The sequence below is a fragment of the Camelus dromedarius genome, unplaced genomic scaffold, assembly GCF_036321535.1.
Source record: "Camelus dromedarius isolate mCamDro1 unplaced genomic scaffold, mCamDro1.pat HAP1_SCAFFOLD_126, whole genome shotgun sequence".
In the NCBI taxonomy this organism is placed as follows: Eukaryota; Metazoa; Chordata; class Mammalia; order Artiodactyla; family Camelidae; genus Camelus; species Camelus dromedarius.
In genome coordinates, this window is record NW_026989807.1 from 3811947 (window position 1) to 3817946 (window position 6000).

A 6000-nucleotide genomic window follows, 5' to 3' on the forward strand; every position below is an offset into this window, starting at 1 on the left:
ATTTCTAATAAATTTCAAACTATAGCACTGAAGTAAATTGGGTAAGAAATTTTAAAGGTTTAATGAAAACTCTGATTAAATGAATTAGTTACATGGGACTCAGTAAACTAGTGAATATGGTTATACTTTTTGATTTTGATTGAAATACTACTGGCTTTTAACCTGTTTCCCAGACATAAGGAAACTATTCTGCTTAAGCTAGTTATGATTCACAGAAATTTGATAAATTATACCTATGTAATCCGACTTGGAACAGTTATCTTTTCTATCTGATCCCTCAAGAGACTAAAAACTATTAGGTCCCCAGTGGCTCTATCAGACAAATTAGGAAGATTATCTCCTAACAGATATAGGAATCTCAAGGTATTTTAAGGATTTTAAAGAGAAAAGAATTTACCTATATCTGTAAGGCAGAAACCCATGACAAGCCCTTGACGTGGCTTTCCTGGCCTTTGGAAACCTTATTAACATTCTACCCTGAGACTCCTTATTAAAACTTCCAACACAGCCAATTTAAAAAAGCCTATATGATCAAATAGTCAGACTTAACTTGTAAACAAATTAATCTTGATTTGGCTATATTTGAGAAAAATGAGGGTAACTTTAGAGAGAAAAAGGAGTATATTTTAGTGGATATTTAATTCTAGTTTTGTTAATTGAGGTCTATGTTTAATAAGACATTTCCCAGATCATTCCTTGCTGTTATGTCACATTGCTGTAAAGTTTAATTGAATTATGAAAAGGATACTCTAGGTTTGTTTCTGAAGCTCAGTAATCTATCCTTGGGTAAAGTTCCAATGCCCCAAGACCTGCAGCCAGGGGATTATACATACTGGAACAGGCATGACTTAAAGAACTGTCTCCAAGCTGAATGGAAGGACCCTCTATCAGGTACTCTTAACTAGTCCATACACACAAAAGCTGAAGGAAACAGACTTTCCAATTAATTTCCTATCAGAATCAGACCCTACAGTGCCCTGACCTATAGAGCACTGCTCATCTTAAAACAATGCCCAAATGGAGAAAAAGCTACCCAGGACAGGACGAGAAGAAGACGACATCTGAGGTAAGACAGCTGACCCAAGACACCGGACCAGGCCTGTATACCAATTACTTTGATAATTTCCCCTACCTTTGATTATGAACTACTCCAATTGTTAAGTTTACGGTAAATTACCTATGTCTAGTACTTCTGTGTTACCTTGGTGGGTTTCCCTACTCCAAGGCACAAACTAGATAGCCCTCAGAAACGTTATTCTAAAAAGGAAATTATAGTTCTGTTTAGGCCACTGTTGATCTTACAAGGTGGGAGACCTCACCTGGCCAATTAATACCTGCTCTGACCCTGACCATAAATATGAAATTTCTCATAAGATCACTCAAACTCAATCGGAAACACAAGCAATATTTTAACCAAAAAATATAACTTCTTGAATATTAAATTCTTACTCATGACTTTATTAACGTTACTAGCTGAATTACTTATATCCTGTCTATATAATAAACTTGTCTGTTACATTTCCCAATGTGTAACTAGGCCTAAAAGATTGATGGTGGCAAACATCTTGAAGAAATAGATAAAATTTATAACCCTGCATAAAATAATTGTAATAGTGTGATTCTAGGTATGGGAATGCACAACGAAGGCTAAACATTTCCTGGATCATAATAGACTAGTAAGACAGGTGATCCAGAGAACTTTTAGTATCAACAGGTCCTGATAGAAAAACTAACACCTTGAATGACAGCTCAGAAGATTCTTCACCTGAACTAGGAATGAGCCATCCTAGCACCGTGGGACAAAATAGGTCATGAAATGTCTGTCAAAATATTGGTTGAATTTAGGACCAAGGGGTAGTACTGTGAATGAAAGTACTACAATGTGAATGAAAATACTGCAACCATGTCAATAAACAAAGAATGCTGAACCCAAGTCATCAGTGGCTGCTGCAACTCCCCAGCGAGGACATTCCTGCAGCCCAACCTCTCAGCCAATCACAGTGGTGCCCTCTGAGCTGACTCAGAATAAGAAACGACAGGATACTGGCCCTAGATAGCTAGGTGCTTGTAAAATGAATGAATTCGATTACCAAAATGTTTGCTTCTTCCCATACATAGAAAAGCACTAAATACTTGAACTTGAGATACCTGGCTTTCTTTAGATAACAAGCACTGTTTTATTGTTCCAACTACCTGGTCTTTGTTGTAAAGCTCCTGTATATCCTAGCTCCTCCACTACCTCTTGGGAGCAGTCCCTCAGAGTGATCTGAGAGGCTGTCATCCCGGCTCGAGTCCTCCCGCCAAATAAAACATAACTCTTAACTTTTAGGCTGAACGTTTCTTTCAATCAAATCCCAGAATAGACAAAACTCACCAATTCTGTAATGGAACACACTGGATCAGGAACCAAAAGCGTGTTCTAGTCTCAAAAATCTACGGGTTCCTCTTTCTTCCTGTCATTATACAATCCCACCAGAACTCATTACTTTGCTGTCTGCTCATCTGGCAACCAAACTCAGAGAAGAGTCAACTCAGCAGACTGCCCTACTGGGGAGAAGAGCCGGCAAAAGCACTGCGGGCTGCTTGCCCTCCCGCACGCTCTGCTGACCCCTAGAGTCCTCCGTGGAGACCAGGCGAAGAGAGCTGTTCCCAAAAGTTGCAAAGTCCCACACGTTAAATAAATCATTTTAATTTATATGATATGTTACGTATATACCCATCTCTGAAAACAGCTTTGCTAGAAGCCCAAATTTTCAATATTAATCTGCAAAGGCAAATCTGGTCCCCAAGTGAAAACAAGTCTTAAGACAAAGCTAAGGCCTCCAAAGTCCTCTCCACGACCATCAATCAAACTGACTGCAGGTCTGCAGCTGCAGGAAGCTACATGTCTGCTTTTAAAGCAACCCCTTCCTGCCCTCGGGTGCTACAATGTCCATCTATGCTCTCCCATCTCAGAGTAAGAGCAGCCGCTGCAGAACCTTGCAGGGCAGCACTGACAGGACTGGACACAGAGGATCAGAGCTAAACTAAGCCTTCTGATGACACGAGCTTGTCACTCTGTCACTTTACAGATGAAGATACATACAGAGAGAGGTGGGGTGATATTGCTCAAAGTCACACAGCTAATAAGTGGCAAAGTCTATAACTCTGCTCCTCCCTCTGGTGTGACGCCCCAGCTGGGACACCCACAGGGTTCTCTCGTGCCTGCCCGTCTAGTCCTTTCCTGTCACTCATAACCCAACAGAATTTCGGACCCTAGCCCTCCTTTATCATCATCTTTTCCCTCCAGTATATCAGGAACAAGGCTGTTTGGGCCACTGTATGAATTCCAGCTTCCCAAACCCTCTGTGCTCAGGCTGGTCTTGCCTGTGCATCCGGCCCCCTGCTCAGAGGCTCTTCCTCCCCTGCAGGAGGATGTTTCCACTCTCCGCAGGGACACCCCCTCAGGGGAGACCTCTTCTCGCCCTCAGCATGGCAGATGTCCCAGGCCACATCCCTAGCTGCCCCATTAGGACTGCGGGTGCCCAGGTCTGCTAATCAGACCAGCAGTCTCAAGCCAGGGATTATGCCCTGGTCACCCTGCAAACCTACTGCCCACCTCACAGCCCCCAGCCAGCAGCTCACCTGGAAGTCACAGCAAGTGTCCCACCCAATCCAGAAGTCTCTTCATTTGCCAGCACCGCTGATGACTGGTTTCCAACCTTTGGTCAGTTTTGCACAAAACAGCAGCTTCCACTGTGAAGCGGTTGGTTTTAGCTTCTGCTCCCCATCCTTACTGGAAACATCAAGGGAAAACAAAAGGCCTTTTCTCAACTGTTTTCTGATGACACCCTCCTACCCACAATACTCACATTCTCAAGAGCTTTGGGTTCACGTGATTTTGTTTTCCTTACGCTAAGTGGCTCAAAACACTGTGGGATTCTTTCTCTTTTGAGGGTATTTGCACTCAGTTTATCGGCTTTAATCTGTTTTTGTCTCTCTCTTCATTATCCCTAGCAGTTGCCTCTTCTTACTCCCTTCAGCAGCCTCCCTCCCAACATCTAGTCTAGGAAATCAGCTGTGATGAGGGGCCCGGGGGCAGTCACAGAAGATGCAACTAAGGCACAGAGAGGCGACATATTTTGCCCAAGGTGATCAGCTTCAACCCCCAACAGTGTGTTTCACGTCCCTATGTTTAACTCTTATGCTAAGCAAGTTAACTTTTTGTAGATTATGGTTATAAACAGATGAGGTATCAAAATATATACAAGGACACACATCAACTCTAAGATGTTCATTAACTCCACTATTTTGTTTCTATTTATTTTATTTCTATTAAAAAAATAAGAATCTCTGCAGTCAATATAGCAAAATGTTACAGGGCTTTAAATCCAGAATATAGATGTGTAAAGTGTATCATTGCTCACACTTATTTGTATGTTCACAAGACAAAATGATTTGAAAGTCTCTCTCCCCCCCTCTCCCCTCACCCTACTCATTACTGGCTCTCACCGGAGCTCCCAGACCACACATCTAACAGCCTTTCACTTTACCTACAGCTGAACTCATCAGATTTCCCCCAGAAATCCCTCTGCAGCTTTCCCTCCTCAGAGCACAGCGGGACCATCATTTACCTCATTAATGCACACAGAAACCTGGGCCTTACTCCATCCTACATTCACAGACATCATTCATCCTTTCCTGTTAACAATCTAAACATGCCTTCAATCTGTTCGCTTTTACTCACTGACCGTCGCACCACTCAAGAGGAAGCCACCAACTCTGACCACCTGGACTCACGAGTCTCCCAAGTGGCCCCACAGCTGCTCCCCCCTACTTGAGACAAATGGGATTGTGTCACTCCCGCGGTTTTAGGCCTCTTTTCAAACCCACTCTTCTTAGAAGAATCTCCCAGTTCTTCACCTGGTGAAGATCTTTGTCATCAAACTGTCAGCTCAGGGCGGGCAGGACACGCCCTCTCCGGTCGGCCCCTTCCCTCTGGCAGAGCTTCAGCATGGGAGGACCTGCTGAGTTACACCAGCCTGTATTGTAAACCTGGTCTTCTGTTCTTAGCAAACTGCTTCACTTGTCCATATAAATCCAAGGTAGATTAGAAAGATTTTAGATGTTGAGCTAGAATATTGATTTGGGGGTTTTGCACTAGCAACCTGCAAGTACATGTTCTAATGATTCTGTCTTCTAAAAACCACACCCAGATTTAAGTAGTACTTGTGGAATGTCTTCAGAGTAAAAGGGACTGTACTTTTATAGACTTTATTTTTTATAACATGAACAACCCGGACAGGGTCACAAATGGAACTGCCTCACAAGTGACAGAAGACAGGTGAGAGGCATATAGCAACAGGTCACAAAGATGGTAATAGCAAAGTTGATTCTCCAACCCCCGAAAAAATTCCTCAAGGAACTGAAAACTCTGAATTTTGAAAGTAAAATACTATCATATAAAGAAATAAGATAAATAGTCCTCTTCATCAGGGTTTCAAGATCTGACTCCAGAATTTTTAGCAGGGTATACTGAATCCTAGCACAGAAAAATCAGATCGAATAGTGGTAAGTAAGTTTCAGAAAAACTGCAGTAATTCCTCCACTTGTAAGTGGACATACACTCACCTGTTGAAGGTGAATGTAAACCACATTCTGGAGAAATTCGGAAGCTCCCAGGCTCCGCTTCTGGATGACAAGGACACGGACAGCTTCGAAGCATGCTTCTAACTCAGTCACCTGCATCCTTACACTGCAGGGGGAAACGGAGGCTCTCAGTCATGAGCAGAGATGTTTTTGTCGTGTCTCACAGCCCGTGCCTCGGGGACTCAGTGCCCTGCAGCAGCCCAGCCCCAGGCGAGGACATGCAGCGTGGTCCCCCAAAGCAGGAGGTGCACTGTGCTTGAGAAAGCCTATCCCCGATGGGGGCAAGAGGGGCTGGTGGGTTTGTGTGAACCTATAAATGCTCACAGAAATACACCTGCCTACATTCAAGTGATACAATTAAGAGTAGCAGGC

The 6000-nt window shown here is 43.3% G+C and overlaps 1 long non-coding RNA gene across 2 annotated transcripts in view; it reads right to left on the reverse strand.

Annotated features, from left to right (window-relative positions):
* LOC135320815 (uncharacterized) overlaps positions 1–4067 on the reverse strand; it is a 35006-nt gene extending 30939 nt beyond the window's left edge. For both annotated transcript variants that reach the window (XR_010380145.1, XR_010380144.1), the window contains exon 1: positions 3625–4067. This is a non-coding gene — a long non-coding RNA (uncharacterized LOC135320815). The remainder of the gene's footprint in view (positions 1–3624) is intronic.
* Positions 4068–6000: the final 1933 nt, after the last annotated feature.